The sequence below is a fragment of the Mastomys coucha genome, unplaced genomic scaffold, assembly GCF_008632895.1.
Source record: "Mastomys coucha isolate ucsf_1 unplaced genomic scaffold, UCSF_Mcou_1 pScaffold21, whole genome shotgun sequence".
Lineage (NCBI taxonomy): Eukaryota > Metazoa > Chordata > Mammalia > Rodentia > Muridae > Mastomys > Mastomys coucha.
Window position 1 is genome coordinate 162,295,690 of NW_022196904.1, and position 22,153 is coordinate 162,317,842.

General features: G+C 40.0%; 1 protein-coding gene and 1 pseudogene across 2 annotated transcripts in view; both read right to left on the reverse strand.

Annotated features, from left to right (window-relative positions):
* The window catches only part of Prkg1 (protein kinase cGMP-dependent 1), a 1,194,975-nt gene that overhangs the window by 349,463 nt on the left and 823,359 nt on the right, over positions 1-22,153 (reverse strand). The gene's annotated exons all lie outside the window — the stretch shown is intronic.
* LOC116104106 lies at positions 4,945-21,954 on the reverse strand (annotated as a pseudogene).

The following is a 22,153-nucleotide window of genomic DNA, read 5'->3' on the forward strand; positions in this document are numbered from 1 at the left end:
TGGTATCTATTGCACTGATGAACCACAGCACTGGAGGATGAGATTTTCAGAGACAGACCTCAGGAACATGTTGGTGGGGCATGGGCAAATAATCATAGCTCAGAAAGAGTTAAGCATTATTTAGAAAGAACCACATTGGGCTGATAAAACTCTTAGATGGCTTGGTATCCTTGATAGTCTGATAACCCTGGAGGGTGATCTATAAGATGTATGTAAATTCACAGAAAAGGGAACACATGCAGATCCACACACAGTTTTACTTTATGCTGTGTTGTCCCAGAAACAGACCCAAAACCAGAAGTTGAGAGTGGTTTATATATGAACTCATCTCAAGACCCACTGGTCAAGAAAGAAAGACACCCCATAGAGCAGTCATTTATATGTTTTCATTTGAGGTAACTGGTGCTTGTTTCCGCTATGCTTTGGGGTGGGGTGGTCAATGTAAAGTCAGGACTCCAAGTCACTCCATGTCCAGGCAAGGAGTTGGGTACTGATACCTAAGCCCCCTCTCACCTCTTGCTTAACGATTGGAAGAACACAGAAATCTTTTTCAGCATGCCACAGAGTTCTACATGGTAAGAGAAAAAGGCAATGGTCACCTGCTGATGCCTTAAGTTACTCAAGGTAAACTGGCTATGAATGAAACAAAGTAAGAATGGTTTGCCTGGGTCTCTGAAAGTGACTCTCTCTGTGTGTGTGTGTGTGTGTGTGTGTGTGTGTGTGAGCACGCGCGCACCCGCATCTACAAATAGCAGTGGATCAAGAGAACAGAGAAATGTATGACATTTGACCACACAGTTAGATTTTAAGGACCATGACAGAAAACACCAACCTCACACCTGCAAGTGGATTAACAGCTGCTCTGCCATCTGATTTGAGACATAGAAAGGTCTGTGGACCAAAGTGTTTTCCCTACTGACCTCCATTCCTGTGTCGAAAGTGTTCCCATTGACATTTGTCATATGCCACTGTGCCACACACTTATAATGTAAATGTACTTAATATGCTTAAATTTGCTGATATATTTGAGAGGTGTTGTATTAATTTCTGGGAAATTGGCTTATTAATTAGTTCTTTTCATGAAAAAGTCCTCAGAAATGACATTTGAAAAGGAAAGTTGACCTTTTCTCCCATAAATGGGAAGCCAGACTATTCTAGATACCATGTTTTATAGATAAAAGTGAAGGCAAGAGGCAGTGGACTGGTGTGTGTGTGTGTGTGTGTGTGTGTGTGTGTGTGTGTGTGTGTATGTGTGTGTGAACTGAGATAGGTTTTTAGAAAGGAATAAAGGTGTTGGAGAGGCAGCTATAAGAACTGTGTAATAGCCCTTACCAATACTTAAATGTGTGCTTAGAACACATACAGGTCAACATTTCACTGAACTGCTCAATGCAGTATCATCCTTAGAAAAGTAAAGGAAGCCAGTGTTGCTATAGTTATAAAATAGGATGTACCTCTATTCACTGCTATGATCTCCTTATACAAATTATTTCAAAACTTACTAATCTAAAATTATTAAGTAAACATACTTATATTTTCCTGAAAGTCTAGCTACCATCTAGTAAACAAAATATTAAAACTTAATTAGCCTGAGTGTGATGTATACATCTTTAATCCCAGCACTTGGGATGCAGAGGCAGACAGATCTTTGTGAGTCTGAGTCTGGCCTGGTTTACATAGTGTCTTAGTCAGGGTTTCTATTCCTGCACAACATCACGACCAAGAAGCAAGTTGGGGAGGAAAGGGTTTATTGAGCTTACACTTCCACATGGCTGTTGATCACCAGAGGAAGTCAGGACTGGAACTCAAGCAGGTCAGGAAGCAGGAGCTGACGCAGAGGCCATGGAGAGATGTTCCTTACTGGCTTGCTTCCCCTGGCTTGCTCAGCCTGCTCTCTTATAGAACCCAAGACCTCCAGCCCAGGGATGGCACCACCCACAAGGGGCCCTACCCTCTTGATCATTAATTGAGAAAATGCCGCACAGCTGGATCTCATGGAGGCATTTCCTCAACTGAAGCTCCCTTCTCTGTGATAACTCCAACCTGTGTCAAGTTAGCACACAAAACCAGCCAGTATACATAGCCACTTCCAGGATACTCAATACTGACTCTATAGAGTGAACACTTGTCAAAATGAAAATCCCATTAAGAGAACACAGAGAAGCTGGGGGTGCAGTTCAGTGCTAAGGTACTGAGGGCTGCTGTGTCATGGAAAGCTGTCCTCCAGAGGTGGCAGGACCATTGTGTCCTAGTGCAGTCTTAGAAGCTATGTAATGGCCACACCAAACAGAGCATGTGCTCCTTCACGGACAGAGTCTGGAGGAGCTCACAAGACCTTCAATCTCTCCAAGAATATATAGGAGTTAATGGTCACTGGCATAAAAAGACATTTTCTTCAGTGGGGTAGCCAATGGTGAGTTTTCCATGCTCCTATAAATAACCTATTACCAATGCCCCCTGTAACCTTTAGAAAACACATTGGTTCCTCAAGTGAGAAGAGAAGGATTTCTTTAGATAGTTGTTGGGATCCTCTCTGAGATGAAGACACTTTTTATTTTTCCTTTCCAGGAAAAGGTCACAGTAGAGGCATGTCTTAGTCTGCTTTTTATTAGTGTCATAAACCTCATGAGCAAAAGCAACTTGAGGAGTAATGGCTTTACTTCCTCCTAGGGTTTACAGTCTGTCATGAACAGATGTAAGGAACGAATGTAACACAGGCAACTGGAAGCAGGAACTGAATCAGAAACCATGAGGGAACGCGCTGCTCTCTGGCTTCCTTAGATTTGTTCTTTATAAAACCCAGGACAGCTGCCCAGCACTGGCACCATCACAGTGGACTGGACGCTCCCAAATTGACCAATCAAGAAAACGTCCGGCAGGGCCACCCACAGGCCAATCAGATAGGGTTGTTTTCAACTGCAGCTGCCTCTTTGCAGATGTCTCTACAACCAACAAACAAAACAAAACAACCAGCCAAACAAAAGCAACAACTAAGCAGTGCAAGACTTGCTAAAAATAGTATTGTTTAAATGGTATTTCCTAAGTTAATTTATCTGGGTATCAGTTAGATTATCCCAGATAATATTTTATGTATTTTCTTTCTCACTAAAGCTACAAATGTTCACCAGTTTCTAGCTCCACGACCTGATAGAAAGTTTTTGGACCATGTTGAGCAACTTCAGTTATCCTCCAGCTCATGAGCGTTCTAGTATCCTTGAAGACAGAGATGAATTGAAATGACAAAGATAACAGTATTTTATATTATTTTTTTGTAATCAACCAAGCTCCCGCAGAGCAGAAGTCTTAGGTGAAAGGGGAAAATGTTTATGATGGTAATTACCACTTTGGAGAAATTCCTATTCATAAGAGCTAGTCCTAGAAGAAAAATTCTGGACCTGCCTTACCCTCAGAATCCAAGATTCTGTGGATTCCTACTGTGCCTAACACACAGTAGGAGTGAGAATTAATTATTTAATTAACTAGTACATTTTACCCAACTCTTCCCATAGGAATGTGAACTATTGTTCAAATGATTTTGCAGTGGGGAAATTCATGCTCCAAGGGGCTGCATAATTATCTAAGACAAACTGCTGGTATGTGCTGTTAGAGGCCTATACGCACAAATACATTCTTTCTAGGGCGGACAGCAAAGCAAAACAAACAAAACAACAAAAACCCTAGCTCTAGCACACGTGTATGTTTCCTACAATTTAAATGACATTTATTTTTACCACAGCTTATGATTTGTTAAAGCATCAGATGCCTTGTCAAGAAGTGGGATAAAGCCAGGCAGTGGTGGCACACACCTTACACACCTTTAATCCCAGCACTTGGGAGGCAGAGGCAGGCAGATTTCTGAGTTTGAGGCCAGCCTAGTCTACAGAGTGAGTTCCAGGACAGCCAGGGCTGTACAGAGAAACCCTGTCTCAAAACAACAACAACAACAACAATAATTAATAATAATAATAATAATAATAATAATAATAAATAAAAGTGGGATAAAGTACCAGAAAAGCTTTAGTTAGATGCTGGCTTCAGAATCTTACTGCTTTTGTGAAGAATTTTACTGGCCAAATTCAAGGGAACCCACAGTTCGTCTCAATGACATGGCCAGTTCACAGATGATGCATTTATATAAGGACAGCTAGCGCGTTAAGCATCATTTCACAGTCACATGGTGTTTCAGTGCTGTCCATTCTACAACCTTTAAGATTAACTTACATTCTCTCTGATGTGTCTATTTTCTATGGAAAGCATTTTCAAAAATACTGGCTGCCCATGTATTTTTAATGAAATAGAGCCGGCTGCTGAGGTATACAAGAGGCAACAGTATTTTTCTGTCTCCAAAGCACAAGGATTGATGGAAGCAAGACTGAAACAAAGTCTCCACTGAGAAAACAACAAGGTTGGTAATAATCTAAGGACACAACACAAGGTATCCCGGATGTATTGGCCAAGGGCCTTTACATTTTTTATCTAGTTAGAGGAGGAGTGGGGAAGGTAGGTCTTAGGATGTGGCAGTAGTATCATATTTAATATTATACAATTAAAGATGAACTAATTTAACAGTTAGTTATACAAAGAAACAAGAGGCTAGGAAAACTACTAAATAATAATTATGCAAAACATTGAGGAAATTTCATCATGAAGATCCAATGACCTTTATTAATATTTTAAAGATGGATAGATGAAAATTAAATTTTATCTATTGTGAACGATAATTACAAGTTTCACGTGAGCAACTTCACTTTTAGAATAGAGGTTGCTTGCAGATTTAACCACAGAAACAAATGTAAAACTAACTCCTGAAACAGACACTTTGTTAAATAAAAATTAAAACTAACACTACAATTTTTTTCTTTTTCTTTTCTTTCTTTCTTTTTCTTTTTCTTTTCTTTCTTTTTTTTTTTTTTTGACAGCAGCAATGTTTTTTCTTCATGTGAACTGTTAAGAATGACCATCTCTACTAGCTTCAAATGAGGGTGGGAAAGGAAGGCGGGGCAGAGCTGGGCAAGGAGGGGGAAGGAATCCCACTCTACTGGTAATAAAGCTCCAGGTTCATCCCATCGTGGATTTCACAATCTCCAGAGCCACGTGGTCCTTAAAAATCATGTACCACTTTTTAAGAACGATCTTATTCTGTTGGGTGCCAGTTTGAGCCGCTATCAGGTTCTTCAAATCGCTGACCATGTTATCATCACTGTTGCACTTAACACAGACTTTCTTTCCTAGATGGTCGTTGCAAATCACCTCACATTGTGGCTGGAGCTCCAGGGTCCTCAAACCTACTGACAACACAAGTTGCAGCTCAAACGCTGAACCCTGGCCAGATTTCGGGATTGAACTTTTAATATGTAAAGACTGTGGGACTTTTAAGCCCTCTCTACAGGTGCAGCCGCTGAGACCTAACACCTTCCTCCCGTCTTTGGGTTAGATTCATTTGCTAGGACAGTTCATGAACCTGGTGAGCGACATCATCTGCTACTTCAAGAGCAAATCACAGCTTCCAGAGGGCAAGTCTTTCAGTCTGTAGTCCAAATAACCCAACAAAGGTCAGCTGTGTATGGAAAGTCCATGAGTCTAGTACTTTCTCAGTCCCACAAGGCTAGTTCTTTCAACTGGACTTCTATAGAAGGAGGTTCCAACAGATGCACTGGCAAGTCCATGCAAGCAGTGGAAGAAGAGTGAGTCTTCCTTCTTCCAATGTCCTTATGTAGGTCTCTAGCAGAAGGTGTGGCCCAGATTAAAGGTGTGTACCACCACACCTGGACCTGGGATTTGCTTTGTCCCAGGCTGACCTTGAATTCAGAGTCCTGGGATTAAAGGCCTGTACCACCCACCTTGCCCGGGCCTAAGTTTTTCACGGCCACTATACCTCAAGATCTCCCTGACAAGATCCAGGCCAGAAACTTGTGTCTTCCTAACTGAAGATCTGGATCATAGGTGAGCCCTCCAATTCTGGATTGTAGTTCATTCCAGACAGAGTCAAGTTGACAACCGGGACTATCCATAACAATGTGGGAAATCAGAAACACATAGACCAAAACCCAACAGAGGACACCCAGAAGAAGAAACACTACATAGGCATTGTGTCTGTGCTAGAGGGTGTTGCAGGTGTTGGCAAGTCGGGGGTCTCAAAGATCCATAGGCAGGTAAAGCCCGAATTCTCTGCCTGACATAGAGCGTCTGCTCTGGATCCCAACCCACTTAGCCAACACTCCAGTAGCCGCTCAGCTTCCCAGGGGTTCTGACTCATCCGGGATCGCAGGAGGGGCCCATTTTTTTTTTGTCTTAATTCTATGAACACACTTTGGATATTCTGGAATATTCTATACATTTTTGTCAAATGTTCTAAAAAAAAAGAGAAAGTCAAGCAAAAAAAAAATGCTGAATAAGCTGTCAAAAGTCACAGGCCATCTAGTTAGTTGAATTGAGATTTGAATCCAGCAGTCTGACTCACAACCTAGACTAAGCACTATATAAGCTTTCCCTTAGGATGTTAGGGAACATTCCCTATTTCTTCATGAAAAGTGCCACTATTACAGAACACAATGTGCTGAGAGGAGGTGGGAGTGAAATAAGACATACCGGGAGCATAAGAGCCGAAATTCACTTGTTACATAATTTACATGTTGTGCCATAAAACAGAGATATATGCCTCCTACATAAAACAGAGGAAAGCACCCATTAAAGGTACTAGCATATAATGCTTCACCTTGCTTCCTGTCTATCTCTGCTCCGTGGTCCTCCCAGCAGTTCTATTTGCTACTTAATGCTGCATCACTTTAAGGGATGCTCCAAGGTAAGCTCATAGTCTTATGAGCACATGCAAACCAGTGCTGTGTGCAAAACTCCACCCCTGCCAGGGTTAGGCCTACACATTGTGTCTTCCAGGTAGAAACAGAGGAGTCAGGCATTCTCTAGTTTCCTGTAGGAAATGTATAACACTGAAACTTGTCCACAGCATAAGCTTCTTTTTGAGTGTCCTACTAACATGTTCTTTGTAGGACCTCTTCTCCCATTGATGCATGACAAGACCATCATTCGCTACATATGCAGCTGGAGCCATGTGTACTCCTTGCTTGAAGGCTTAGTCCCTGGGAGCTCTGAGGGGTATCTTTCCACAAATCCAGTCCTACAAAGGATAATAGGTGGAAAACACCAACACAAGGAGAAAAAGTACAAACTAGGAAAAGCAAGAAAGTAATCTTTCAATAAACCCAAAAGAAGATAGTCAAACAAACATAAAAATAACATCAAAAATAACAGGAAGTAACAATCACTTTTCCTTAATATCTCTTAACATCAAAGGACTCAATTCCCCAATGAAAAGACATAGACTAACAGACTGGATATGTAAACAAGACCCAGCATTTTTCTGCACACAGGAAATGCACCTCAGTGACAAAGACAGACACTACCTCAGAGTAAAAGGTTGGAAAACAATTTTCCAAGCAAATGGTCCCAAGAAACAAGCTGGAGTAGCCATTCTAATATTGAATAAAATTGACTTTTAGGAAAGAGTTATCACAAAACTTTTAAAAAGATAAGGAGGGACACTTCATTCTGGTCAAAGGAAAAATCTACCAAGAAGAACTCTCAATTCTGAACAACTATGCTCCAAATGCAAGGGCACCCACATTCATAAAAGAAACTTTACTAAACCTCAAAGCACACATTGTACCTCACACAATAATAGTGAGAGACTTCAACACCCCACTCTCTGCAATGGGCAGATCATAGAAACAGAAATTAAACAGAGACACAGTGAAACTAACAGAAGTTATGAACAAAATGGACCTAACAGATATTTATAAAACATTTCATCCTAAAGCAAAAGAATATACCTTCTTCTCAGCACCTCATGATACTTTCTCCAAAACTGACCACATAATTGGTCACAAGACAGGCCTCAACGGGTACAAGAAGATTGAAATAATCCCATGCACCCTATGATCTCACCATGGACTAAGACTGGTCTTAAATTCCAATAAAAACAACGGAAAACACATATACACATGGAAGCTGAACAACACCCTACTCAATGATAATTTGGCTAAGGAAGAAATAAACAAAGAAATTAAAGACTTTCTAGAATTTAATGAAAATGAAGACACATCATACCAAAACCTTGAAACAGTATTTTTTAAAACAATTTTGTATGCAAACAAGAACCATTGTGTGGTTCTTTGTTGCAGTGAATCTGACATCATTATAGACAGCAATGGAGAGAAAGGATGTTTGCAGAAAGAAAATTAATAAGCCATGGAAGCATACATACATACATACATACATACATACATACATACATATATAGCAGGAGCTAGGCAATACACTAGAAGGGAGAAAGATGCAAGACCCCTAATGTTTTGGGGTTTTTTGTTTTCTGGTTTTTTGAGACAGGATTTCTCTGAATAGCTCTGGCTGTCCTGGAACTCACTCTGTAGACCAGGCTGGCCTCAAACTCAGAAATCCACCTACCTCTGCCTCCCAAGTGCTGGGATTAAAGGTATGTGCCACCACTGCCTGGCAAGGCCCCTAATGTTAACACAAAATAGATTTGATGAATTGAGAACAGAAATAAAATTGAAAATGCTGTAAAATACCTTCCTGCAAACATACCTGAATTTAAACATTCATGTATTTGATACCACAGTGCATTCCTAAGTATGTAGCTTAATGAAAATTCAGGAGTTCAGGCCTATGAATATTGTTAAAGATAACAAAATAATAGCTCAGTGAAGATTTTGCCTAGCCGAGCCCAGGAAAGGTTTGGACTGGATGCCCATAAAGAAGAATAAACAGGAGAAGAGATGATGTGGGAAGAATTCTCAGAGGAATTTGGAGGTAAGTGAGGAGCAGAGGAGAAGTAGTAGAGAGGAGACAAGAGTACAGGATGCCAAAAGTAGTTCCAGTTTGAATTTACCTCTCAAAACACAATGAGGGGTGGGGAATGGGGGAGACAAGATGTCTTCAGAAAAAGACCATTATGAGACACTTTAGTGTGAAGAGGGCAAGGTGAGCATTGCAAACAGTGTCAATTAGCTCACACAATGCCACGGGATTTGCACTGTAACATCTCATGCCCCACTTGGACCAACATTGGTACTTCCAGAAGCCTCCAAAGATGTAGAGTTAAAGCCCAGCAGCCATCACTCTGGACAGATGCCTTTGCAAACACTGGTCTATTGGCTTGTTTTGTTTTTTTTTTTTTTTTTAAGGTAGCTGATTTGGGGGAAGGGGAGTAGGATAAAGAAAAGTAAAACAGCAATAATCTTAGCTATAAGGGAACAAACTTTGACATTTCTTTATATAGTGACAGAAAGTTGAAAAGGCAGTACACTTTTCTGTTCATTTCCTTCCTACTGAAGATGCTTTATACAACATCTAGGTTGTTTTCTGGAGCAATCAGGAATGTTTAACATCATAGCTTACTAGCTCAGTGCACTCTAGCATTCTGGTTTGTAGTGCATACAAGTGATGCTTACATGGAATTCATAAGATTATAAATCTTGATCAAAGATAGGAAAGTTTTTCCTGTTGCCCTTCATTATTGAGTATAAGGTCAGCCTACATAAATATGCACATTATTTTGCTCTTTATTTCATGGAGATTCTGTCCTGTACTGTGTCTTATTACATAGGCCCTGGTGAACAAACGGTAAGTCAGATGAGCTAATGAAGAGATCTGAGGTCAAAGTCTTTCCTTCTCCTTTCTTCCAGAGCACATGTTTGCACATGTTTGTACATGTTTGCCATTTTCCTTATGGACAATTATTTAGGATGTCGGTTGTTTTCTAGCTAAAAGACGATCACAAATTAATACAACTCCCATTTAAAAAGACAAGCAGTTATGCAGAATGGGAAAATAGGTAGCAAAAACCAGGCCTGATAGACAATGGATTTCAAGTTACGTTGACTCAAAGGACATCAGACTCGTGGCCCACTGCTATAGCGAGATCACTGCAAACTACGTTGCCTTGAAGAACAACAATCAGTGAAAGATTGTCTCTGAAGAAATACAAATAACTAAGGATGATCAGGAGAGGCAGAGAGAGAACGCGGGTAGCACACAGCACAGGAAATGCAGAGAATATTCCTGAGGACACAGGCTGGGAGAAGCAGTCTTTCTAATCAGGTGGAGTGACGAGCACAGATGCTGTCAATTTTCATGAGCAAAAAAGGAAATACATGTAAGGAAGATGTGATCACAATGCGTCCATATTGGCATGAAATGATTATGCAGGTGCTGAATATTCATAGACTGAAAATCGTATTGCATTGAAAGCATTTGAAGACAATTGGTCCATAAAAGAAGAAAGACCCAATAAAATGATAAATATAAATAGGGCAATGAAATTATTCATTGGAAAAAGAAACCTGAGAAAATGCCCTGAGCTCATTTAAATTAGAAAACAGATTTGTCTGAAGTTATAGTTTCACTCACCAAACAAATTCCCTCCTTACGTGCACTCCTTATAATGTAAAATTTATTTTATGTATGACACACTCAGTACAAGTCTCACATTAGGGAGCGTGTGCTATGAGCCTAATCAGTATTAGCACAGGGCTATGGACTCTCCAAATCATCAAGGAAGTTTTTATTTTTTTATGCAGGGTGGTTATGCAGATTGTGGCATGTGTGATAAATCTCCATCATGATAAATAACCAGAATTTCTTGAAGTGTGCATCTCTCCAAATATGCTGCTTATGAATCGATAAGCAAAGCATGGCAGTGGGCAGGTTACTCTGAGGCTATAAATATCTGCCTCTTAGGAAGATAATAAAAGAAGGAACAGAGGAGGAAATGCCTCTCTGAATGCCAGGTCAGATATTTTAATAGTCTACAGATGGAAAGAAACCCAGAATGGTATCAAGGAAATGTTGTTGTCTGTGTTTCTATTTACCATCTATTTCTCCCTACACTCAAAGCACTTTGTAAACAATCCACTCCCTAGAAGACCTCTCTGTCCCCTTGTGCCCATTTGGGGTGACATCCTCATGGTCCCATGATCTCCTGTAGTTGTAGTCTTCACTGTTGTTCTCAGAACAATGGCTTCTCTTGACTCTGACCAATCACAAGACTTGAATGAGTCTTCCTTATCTATTTGTTGGAAGGCCTGTAAGTTTTCCTAACCTCTGCTGACTTGCCCTGAGGAGCCATTTAATCCCATTGTGGGCCATTCTCTCCCTCTTTGAGGGTCACTTCCACAGTGGCTATTCACTCTGCACTGCAGTGTACAGACTATGATTTTGGTCAAGCTCCCTAAAGTCAAGGAAACTTATACATGGAGTCAAGGGGAACACATAATCGAAGCTGTACATTTTCAAATAGCAAAGTGAAACAAAACTTTACTTTTCCTGTTTCTTACTGTTCTTGTAGAACATATATCTTAGAGCTTCTCAATTTAAACAGAATCTTGTGATGAATTTCATATAGAATTTTCTTAAGATATCAGAAGCGCCTTAATCTAGAATTCTCCTTCTGTCTTCTTGTTCCCCAACTTCCTGCATCTCTGGACTTCCAGTTTTGATAGTACTGCTACCAACCACTCACTCAAGCTGGGAGAGTTTTAAAATTCCCTCTTTTTTTGTTGTTTTGTTTTCTCCATACTTAATTTGTTCACCATATGCAGCTAATTTAAGAGCCTGAGTCCTCAAATCGTCAAATCTTCAAATCCATTCATGTCTTTCTACTTTTTCTCTCCTAGCCTAGAACCACATCCTCATCATCTCTTCTCTAGCCAATTGCACTGCCTTCCTCCCTCCCCTCCCTTCAACATCTTCAGAGTCCCACAGTGATTATTAAACTCACATCCAATCATGGCCCTCTCTTGCTTAAACTTCAATGGTAGTTATGTAAGTACTTAGTACAGAAACCCCATGCCTAGGGCCTGGAATTTAAGGTCCTTTGTGTACTGTTGCCCCCACTCCTTCCACCTACCTACATTTGCCTTTGATAATGTTAACATTTAAGTATGTTAAAGTTCTTGAAACTCTCAAAACTCAAATATCCTGGGGCTCGGGAGATGGCTCAGTGGGTAAGAGTGCTTGTTCTGAAATCAGGAAGACTTGAGTTTGAATCCTTAGTACCCAGATTAAAAAGCCAGATATGATCCTGGGGTCATACACAGGTAAATCCCAAGTTCAATGGCTAAGAGATCATGTCTCAAAGCAACAAGGTAAAAGGAATTAGAGAAAGACTCACACTGTCCTGCTGTGGCCTCCACACTCACACATGGGCATATCAACCACACAACCCATGCACACACAATTAAAGAAAAAAAGATATAGCCGCACTCTTCTGTGCTTTCTATTTCTCTACCTAGAGTGACATTTCCTCTCTTCTATCATTTTTGGATGACTTAATGAATCCTAGCAGTTTATGATATTATCCAAAACAGCCCTCCCTGATTATAACCTATTCACTAGTCCCAACCTCTAGGAAGGATTAAGCGACCATTTTTATACATTTTTATATGCCTCTCTCATCAAACTCTAAAATAATTATAATTTTTATCTATGCCTTAATCTAATTTGGAAAAATTACCTCCAAAAACCTATACTGTCAGAAAGAAAATCTTCTGCAGTGACCAACTGCATACTCACATTGAGTATTCAAAATACCTACTGGTAGAATTGACAACAAGCTCTTCGAACTGAGCTTTTATGACATTTATGTGTTCAATAAGAAGAATTTTAAATTCCATCTCATTATAAAAAGTGAAGCTATAACTCACAGAGTATATAAAGCTTAACAAGAAGGAAGACCAAAGTGTGGATGCTTCCATCCTACTTAGAAGGGGGGACAGGAGTCAGCTTTCTCTTTCAATCTGGTGGATGCTAGGATTCATTCTCTGGTCATCAGGCCCAGAGGCAATTTCCTTAACCTGCCAAGCTGTCACATAGATTGCTCATCTGTTTTTGAGATCGGTTTTCATTGTGTAAACGGGGCTTGCCTGAAACTTGTTGCCCAGGCTAGCCTCAGCATTGTGGCAATTGTTTAGCCTTAGCCATACTTGGCCTTTTTTAATCAGATGGGTTGGGTTTTTTTCACTGTTTACCTAGGGGTTTAGTTGCCACAGAGACATGAGTGGTAATCAGAGGATTCCATCAAAGCTCCTCTTCCACCACCTGGGGCCTAGGGATTGACTGCAAGTCACCAGCTTTGAGGTGAGCACTGTTACCTACTGATCCATCTCAACAACCAAATTGGTTGTTTTAAAATAAGGTCTCACCGTGTATTTCAGGTTAGCCTGAGACTTATTATATAGACCATGTTGCCCTCCAACTAACCAGCAACAAATCTGTCTCCACCTCTTAAGTTTTCAGATTCTGGGTATGCGACACCATGCCAGGTATATATTTGTAAGCAGTTAAAATAAAGTATTAGCAAAACAACAGAAAGACTGTATAGAAGCTTGCATACGGGCATCAGTTAGAATGTAATGACTAAAATAGAATGAGTCTTTTCCTAGTACAGTTAAACCAAATCCCTCCTAGTACAGGAGCATGGATCAAAACAAAAGAGCTCCGGAAGACACGTCTAGTCATTTTACACGCTTTAATTGTCCTTTGGTGCCATTCTAAATGTATGCATAGGCCTAACTGAGATGATGTTTCACTGATATACTAACCAAAATTTTCATCCAGTTAGAGTGTCTTCCCTCTAATAAAAGGCAAATCCATTGATGGAAAGATCGGAATAAGGAAACGTAGCTGGAGATCCAATTAGACACTCATCAGGTTTTTAAGGTTTACGTCTGACCTACTCATCAAGATGGAAATAACACTTCTGTTTCACAGGAATAGACATTTTAAAAAATTTTTATTGTCAGATAGAACAATTTTATTGATATTAGTAATGAATTATTGACGGTGAATGGAAAAAGGCTGTGGGGTGTTAAGACTTAGTCAAGCACTCATGTTATCAAACTAATTTCACCACACGTTTGTTCTACTGAGGATGGAACACGATATCATTTTCAAGATGGGTTCTACTTTTACCAAAAGGATAGTTAATGATTACAATTTGAAGAAATTGTTTGTGAAGTTATTTAGGGGTTTTTCTGAGAATAATAACCTACCTATGATTTAACAATACATCTGGTATTCAGTGTAAATGCCCTGCCTGTAACAAAATTAAATTTTCATTTGTATCCCATAATTCTGGTGACAGAGGGAGTTGCTCAGTGACTTACCTTAATTGGTGAATGGCTTCAAGAGCCCTACAAAGACTGAAGTGACAGAAAAGTGTTTCCTGTTTATAAATGAATACTAAAACAATATCCAAGATTCACAGCAAATGTGTATCAAGATGATGTCAGGAAACATTTTTCCTAAGCAGACGTGAATACACAGATATCTCACTCCAGGGTCTTCACTTTTCTCCTATTAAATACTGAATGATCCAGAGACTGAACAACTGAGAGATGTTCAATCAGAAACAGAAACATACTGCTGCTAGAGAAGTAGACATCCTGAGCAGACATCAGGAGGGTCAGGATAGTTAGCTTATCGTAAACAGACCCAATGGTCTACTTTCAAAGTTCCTGGGAAATGCTGTATCTGAAGTGAAAAGCCCACAAAAACATTCTGCCTGCTTACCAGAGGGTAATGGTTTAACAGAATTCTTTGGAAAGAGTCTGAGACAAAATCTATCCCATTGCAAATGTGACGTAAGCAGGTGAGTAGGTTTCACAAGAGATGGGTTGCCTTGGCACTGCCTAGTTTAAGATGGTCCAAACTTTGAGTGTTTTGGAGGTTCATTCATTCCCCTAAAATAGTCATACTGTGTGTGACCAAGGCCAGTCATCACTCTCCATTAGTTTGAAAAGATGACACATAAGAATGTGACCGTGTCTATCAACACTTGGAGTAATGGCAAAAGTCTCTGGATAAGAATAGCAACCAACCTCGATCTCTAGGTTATCTGAGAAATGGAACTGCTGACTCTGCACTACACCCTTGTCACCTATAGTGCTGCAGGCAATGGGAGTCAGTGATGACAGAGAGCTGATAGGAAATGAATGTAGCTCAGTGGTAAAACAGTTGCCTAAAACACACAGGCCTTGGGTTTGATCCCCAACACCACAGAGCATTCTTTAAAAACAAACAAACAAATAAACAAAAAAACGGCAAAGGTAAACAGATTTCACCTGTCACATAGACTCAAAGAGGTTGGTAAAGCCATCTCTAGTGGAGTTGTTCTTGTATTCATAGGACAAATCTCATTTTAAAACATGAAGGTTCTGTGCCCCAGTGTAGGGGAATGCCAGGGCCAGAAAGTGGGAGAGGGTGGGGTGGCAGGCATGGGGAAGGGGGAGGCAACAGGGATTTGTTTTTGTTGTTTTTGTTTATTTCTTTGTTTTTTGGAGGGGAAACGAGGAATGGAGAAATTTACATGTAAATAAAGAAAATATCAAAAAAAAACAAAAACAAAAACAAAAAACAAAAAAACCATAAAGCCACATGTGTCCTACTGGTGCTTAGCCGGAAGCCTGAGGCAGGAAGATTGTGTGTTCCAAGGCAGACTGGGCTACACAATGAGATCTTGTCTCAGAAAAACAAGCTAACACAAACAACAAAAATACCTTGAAAACACAACCAAACAAAAACCCATCGCAGACAAACTGTGTGAGCTGTTCACAGTAGAAAACTAGGCGGCATATCGACTTTGTATCCATGATTAGTTACTGAGAAGCCCATGGGGTTTGGAGACATGAGGAAACAGATCCTTTGCCTTTTTTGAGTGCTGGGTCAAGTCCTTCCCAAGCGATAAGACACACGGAGCATTGTTCATCAGAAGACAAACAAGCAGAGCTGAAGCTAGATAAGAAATAAAGCAACCTACAGGAGAAAAGTGTAGACATTAAATGGGATGTTGACTTTGGTGGTTCGGGGAGATAAGAAAATGAAATGCAGGTTTAAATAGGATTCCAGGATGCGTGCTGGTATCTGAAATATAAACAAAGATCAAATGGAGCTAGTTGATTGTGGAGGACAGAGGCTCCTGAAAGCCGGGCTTATTTTTTTGTTTAATTTGTAGTATTGTTTTGATTGGGTGTATTTGGTGGGAGAGCAGGTTGTGAACATGTGAGTGGAGGTGGCAGCAGAGGCTGGGGACTTCAGATTCCTCTGCGGCTGGAGCTACAGGAGGCTGTGAATCATCTGACCCAGGAGACGGAAACTGAACTTGGGTCCTACACCAAAGCAGGGCACACTTGTAACCGATGGAGCCAAAGCATGGCTTCTTAACCTTTGCCACTTTTCACTGAAGACATTTTCTTTCTTTCTTTCTTTCTTTTTTTTGGTTTGGTTTGGTTTGGTTTGGCTACACAGGGTTTCTCTGTGTAGCCCCCGCTGTCCTGGAACTCACGCTGTAGACCAGGCTGGCCTTGAACTCAGAAATCCACCTGCCTCTGCTTCCCAAGTGCTGGTATTAAAGGCATGCACCACCACTGCCCAGCTTTGAAGACATATTTTTTAACTGAACATTTTAATTTGTTCCAGAATTTAACTAAAGTACTATTTTTACTTATTTACATAGATGCATTTACATGTTTACATATATTACATATTTACATATTTACTTCTCCCACAAAATTACAATATCTTTTATAACTATTGTTATTACATATATAAAACATATGTGCACACACACAGAAAGTGAGAGTCTAAGTGGTGTTGCTCATCTGTTCACTGGGTTTAGGGTCTCCCCCTTTAAAAATAGTATATTTCCTGTGATCTAAATACAACTCTCTATTCAATGTACCATCTTTGAGACTTTTTCAAAAATATAGAATGTGCTGTGAGGCATGGGTCTGACCAGCTGAGGTTATTTATTTCAAAATGAGACCAGACGATCGCCTTAAGACTGAGAACCAAATAAACATTGACATCAGCTACTGCAGGAGAACTGGGCAATTCCAACAGCCTGGAAGAGTTCTAATGAATACGAGATTACTGACATCTTCAGGAGGAATTTAGAAACACCTGCTGGCTTTCCATGCAGAGGGGCACTGCAGAAGTAAAGAACTACCAGCCAATTACACTTCCCCACACCTGTAATCCAGCCAGAGGCAACACTGCTTTACTTAACTTGATAATACTGACATTTACCTGAGTTCTGCCTCTGACCCCTCCTGTCCCCTTCTAAGAAGTCCACACTCAGAAAGTACATCACTCTTGAGAAGATGCACTCGGAATCCAGATCAACTAACTTTGGATGCCTGATCCTTAACTCTGGTTCTGAGGCACTGGATGAGAACCAAAGCCTTCTCAGTCCTCATCCTTCTCATCTATAAAATGGGTATTCCTAATGTCATCTTCACTCACACAATGTCACCAATTATTTGTAAAACATAGTTGCTAAACATGTGTGATAAATAAACGACTTATCATCCTTCAGAGCTTTTTGCACATTTCAAATGTTTTGAGTGATCAAATTGCTTATTTAGCATTTATTCATTTTCTATTCCACTTACTAAGCTGAACCAATAGTCAGATCCAGTCCCCAGTGCCAAAGCCTTTCCTTTGTGTGTTTTCAACTGTCTCATCTCCCTAGCATTATGTTCCTGTTTCCAGCTTAAACTATGACTTTTTCCCATTCTAACTTGACATATTAATCTGAGGACTTTGCTATGTTTCCTAGGCTGTCTTACGATTCTCCATGTATGTAAGGCTGGTCTCCAATGTAGGATCCTCCTGCCTCAGCCTCCAAATAAAAGAATTATAGACATGCACTACCATGCTTGGCTTAAAATCTTATTTTGGTAAGAAAGAAATCCCCGTGGATGCAGTAGAGCATGCCTTAGCATTTAGGAAACTGAGGAAGAAGATTATGGGCTTGCAGCCAGCCTCAGCAACATAAGGACACCCTCTCTCAAAAACTAACAAAAACTTCTCCAAACCTAAGAAATATATGCCACAAATATAGCGTTCTTTAACCAGTTTTCCTTCCTAGGAGAGTAGTAGGTGACTGGAGCTTAATAGAGAGTGGTGGTGGCTGAGGCAGGGGCTCATGGTGCCAGCCTCACCATTTCTGATGCTCAGGAGTTCTGGCTTTCTGCATGGTCAGGCTGTGCTGCCATTGCTCTCTGGCCTGGGTTTTGTTGGTACGGACAGTGGTGTTGGTACTGGGGTCAAATCTAAGACCTTGCACCCCTGAGCCCTGTTTTGAAGCTACCTCTAGCAGGTCATTTAGGTATAGTCCACAGGCATGACTCAGCTGCATCCCTGTTGTGCTTCCAATCTTAGGTGTGATCATTAGATTTACTCAGACCAATAAACATAAAAACAAGAAGGAGCAACCTCCATTGCTTTTAAGCAGAAAGATTTTGTTGGCAGTGTTATTTTTTTTTTTTATGTGCCTGTTTTGATAGGGTTGTTAGTGTCTTGCTGTCTATGCCAGGGCGACCTCCCACTCATAATCCTCCTGCCTCAGCTTGCCTAGGGCTGGGATTACAACACCCACCACCAGGTCTAGCAATAGAAATTTGAAGACTCAGTAAGTGGTTAATCACATTTCCTTTCTGCCTATTTACCTTCCAGCAACATGTAGATAAGAGTTGCTCTTAACTTGAAGACAACAAGGAACCAAGTGTCAAAATGAAGACATAACCATGAGTGGAATACTAGATCCTTTAGAGTAAGCTATGTGCTCTGAGAACTGTGATCTCCTCAACATAGCTCAGCTCATCTGTCTTGACTGAAACGAAAGCATTGTGATCCAAACTACACTTGTTTAAAACTCAATTCTGCACTTTTTATGAGTACACCATTACGAACCATATTTAGATGATCTCATTTTAGATGTTTAGATGCCTTAGAGTTACTTTCTTAATATCTACCTCAGCTCTCCAATTACAATAAAACAAGATAACGCTAGTGCCAATTGATAAAATTGTGTTATATCTACCATGCGAAGTGCTATGGCTCATACACAGTTATCTGTTATACACTAGGAGCCAATAGAAACCCAAAACAAAGAAACAAAACCATCCTTGATGTTAACTAACTTATAAGGTGATAGGAAAAGTAAACAAAGGAAACCATGGTAACAATAGCAGATTGTTAGTATGCAGTGACTGGTGCAAAATAATGTAAAGTTTTAGAGAAATGGAACTAGTTTTTATGGGAAACAATATGTAGTGTTTTTTCTTTTCTCTTATCCTTGAGAAATGATGAAGTTTCAAAAGGAGGAGGAATGGAAGAGATCATGAAAAGAGGATGTTCCAGATGAAACTGGCATAACAAAATCACTACATGTGTTTCTGAAAATCTATCTGGTAGGAATAGTCTTGGAATATATATAATGCCCAGTTTTCCATCTACGTGAGTAATTTTATTTTTATTTTTTCCTGATATGATTAAGACAATATCAAAAGCTACACCCAGCTTTTAAAAATATTTGGATGCTGATATAGCCCAGTGGATGGAGTACTAGCCTCCCATGCATGACACCCTGGGTTTGATCCTCAACTCGGCATAAAAGTGGGAGTGATGGCCACACCTCTAAACCCATCACTCAGGATGAAGAGAGAGGAAGGGTTAGAAGTCAAAGGTCACCCTTGACTATATACCTATCAAGCTTGATGACAAAGTACACCAATGATATATATAAAGGGACACTTGTGGGCTCTCTTGGGGACAACAAACATAAAAATCTCTTGATCTCCTTTTGGATTTGACCTTAATGAGCATTTTGGCAGTTGTGCATATCTTTCTGAGTTTACTACCAGAGCATACAGACCTACTTCCTCAGGCGTGTGTGCCTATCATCTCTGGCTTCCTCTGGAGTATGTGCCTTAATGACTATGATTCTATGCAGAATCTGGATTTCTGAAAGAGCTCAAGTCAGAGTCTCTGAACATCTGTGCAAATATACAATTGAACACCAATTTGGAAGGAATCAAATCTATGGATTTAAACCAATCTCTGGTCATTATGCAAATCTTTATTTCAACATCTAATACCAGGAAGAGGCTTTTCCTGGGACCTCATCATTTTCTCAAATGAGCAGGCAATCTTTATCTACCAAGCAGTGGGCACTGTGGGCAGGCAGAGACAGGCAAGTGCAGCTCTGCGATATTATTTAACAGTGACCCCAGCAGGGGGAAAAAAGAAAAGAGATCCAAAGGACTATTGAAAGCTGATGCAGAACCAGGAAAACAACTGTTCACCTGTTGACATACAGACTAACTAATCCTTAGGATCAACAAGCCAATGAAAGAGTACTTAAAAGCCTAATGGTGAAGACTCAGAATGGATAATGGGTTTTAAAGTGCTGTTACTGTCTGTGACTTCTTGGAGAATAAGAATCTTGTTTTGCCTCCTTCACTGTCTTGACTTCACACTGCAATGATGGCAAATACACAATTATTTGTAGAAATGTTTAACCACATAGTAGATGAACATGTACTATGTATACCATGTAGGAAGAAAGCTTTAAAAGAGGTTCATTTTGTGTGCTTTTATATTCTTGAAAAGGTTTGTGACTGAATTTCACAATTCAAAGAAACTTAGGTCACATGTGGATTCCACTCAGATCTAAGAAGAATCATGAAATGAATTGTTTTAGATGATGACAAACAGAACAGAACATTAAAATATCTATTGTATTTCTATCTATCTATCTGTCTGTCTGTCTACTATCTATCTATCATCTATGATAGGATCTATGTGTCTATCATCTGTCTATTTGTCATTTGTTTTTGATCTATATCATCTATTATCCATCATCTATCCATCTATCTATATCTATCTGTCTATCATCTATCTGTCTTCCATCTATCCATCTATCTTTCATCTATCTATATCTATCTGTCTATCATCTGTCATCTATCCATCTATCTATATCTATCTGTGTATTACCTATCTGCCTGCCATATATCTCTGTCTGTCTGTCTGTCTGTCTGTCTGTCTGTCTGTCTATCTATCTATCTATCTATCTATCTATCTATCTATCTATCTATCTATCTATCTACCTATCTATCTATTTATCTATCTATCTCTATCAATCTATCTGTCTATCTATTTATCATCTATCTACCTGTCTACCATCTATCTATCTGTCTGCCATCTATCCATCTATATTTCATCTACTGTTGTCACACCTACTTATCATTTACTCTTTCTATGTCATTACAGAATGAGAGTCTGGTTTTCTACAGTCTAGAGTTTACTACCTTTACACACACAAAAAAACAGAATAGAGAATTTAGATGATATCATCTGCTGTGTTTTCCTCTTCTTGGCCAGAAAAGGTTGTTCTATATCTAAAACATTTTTTTGTTGTCCTTGGATTAGGGGACAGTGTTCCATCAGCTTCGTAAACACTTTAATGAGTGTGCGTTCTGACTACATTTATAGTTTACTATCTTTGAAGAAGAGCAAAAAAACATCGAGGAAATAAAAAGGCTTTGAAAACCCAGGTTCAAAGAGAAAGGCATTCAGTACAGCTTTAAACATTCTACTAAGTGGCATTGTTCTCTTCCACCAACCAGCACCACTGGAAAGAAACCAAGAAACACACAAACAAAATCAGAACCAATTAGTTCTTTTCCTTTTCAGTCCCAGCTGCTGTTCACTCAACAGGAAAAAGAAAAGTGCCATGTGTAAGTCAAAATGGCATGTCTTAGACTGTGTAGTCATTCCTAGAAATCTGGGAATTGCTCCACAGGCCCCACCATCAGCACCAACTGAAGTCAGGGAGAAGGTGATCCTCAAGTCCACATTACAAGGGACTTGTAATGCAGGTGTCTGTGCTGGCATCAGGTGAGATAATAGATGTAAAAAGGCTTTGAAAACAGTAATGCTGATGGAAGTGAACAAGATGACTGTTATCAGTTGTTCCCGAGTTACAGGTATTACTGCTTCTATGCCACATGGCTCTTTTGTGAGTACTGCCATGCGCCACAGCAGAGGCGACTCAGGACTAAGGCATTCAGACATTGTCTAGCCCTTTTGCTTCAGTGCAACACTAAAGACAAAAACTGTCAAAGACATTAGCCAATGCCAGTCCATTCTCAAGAATCAGGTAACATGAGGAAAGAGAGAGATGACAGTGTTTAACAGTTGTGGGAGTGGTCTCAGTAAGGACTACCAGCCCCAACTGAAGTTACAGAAGCAGTCTCGGCTAAGGCTAGTTGAA